Raw genomic sequence first — 568 nt, forward strand, 5'->3', positions numbered from 1 at the left:
TGTGTGTGTGTGTGTGTATGTGTATGTGTGTGTGTATGTGTGTGTGTGTGTGTGTGTTTGTGGGTCCTCGTCATTCTGCTAGAACATAATAATATCTTTCACGGTCTGGGTTGGCTCTAAATGGCAGTATCATTGTAATGTGACCGTCTCTTAAATGCTCGCTTTTAAGGACAAGCGGGCTGACCCAGGTTTCAGGGGTTTCCAGAAATCTTGACCTACACCAAATGTGGCAATTGCCCTACGTATAGGAGAAGTTTGGTTTCATTGGTGTATATTTGTTTGGTTATAGAGAAAACTCTCCTTGTCTTTTAAAGAAACTGAACAAGAGTCCAAACAACTTTACCTTCGATTTTCTCGAAACAGCATTTTTCGGGATAGCCCCCTTGTGCTTAATTAAAAGCGACCAAATAATCCAGATTGTGTCAATGGGAACTTAAAACATTAAACTGCAAGTAACGATAGATTTGGAGGTGTTATGCCCACACCGTTAACCCAACACCATAGTTCCCTCCATGCCACCACTACCACCCCTGACTTACATAGAAAAGATCGGGGTTCGAACCCATGT

This window comes from Aplysia californica, unplaced genomic scaffold (assembly GCF_000002075.1).
Source record: "Aplysia californica isolate F4 #8 unplaced genomic scaffold, AplCal3.0 scaffold00577, whole genome shotgun sequence".
NCBI classification, from domain to species: domain Eukaryota; kingdom Metazoa; phylum Mollusca; class Gastropoda; order Aplysiida; family Aplysiidae; genus Aplysia; species Aplysia californica.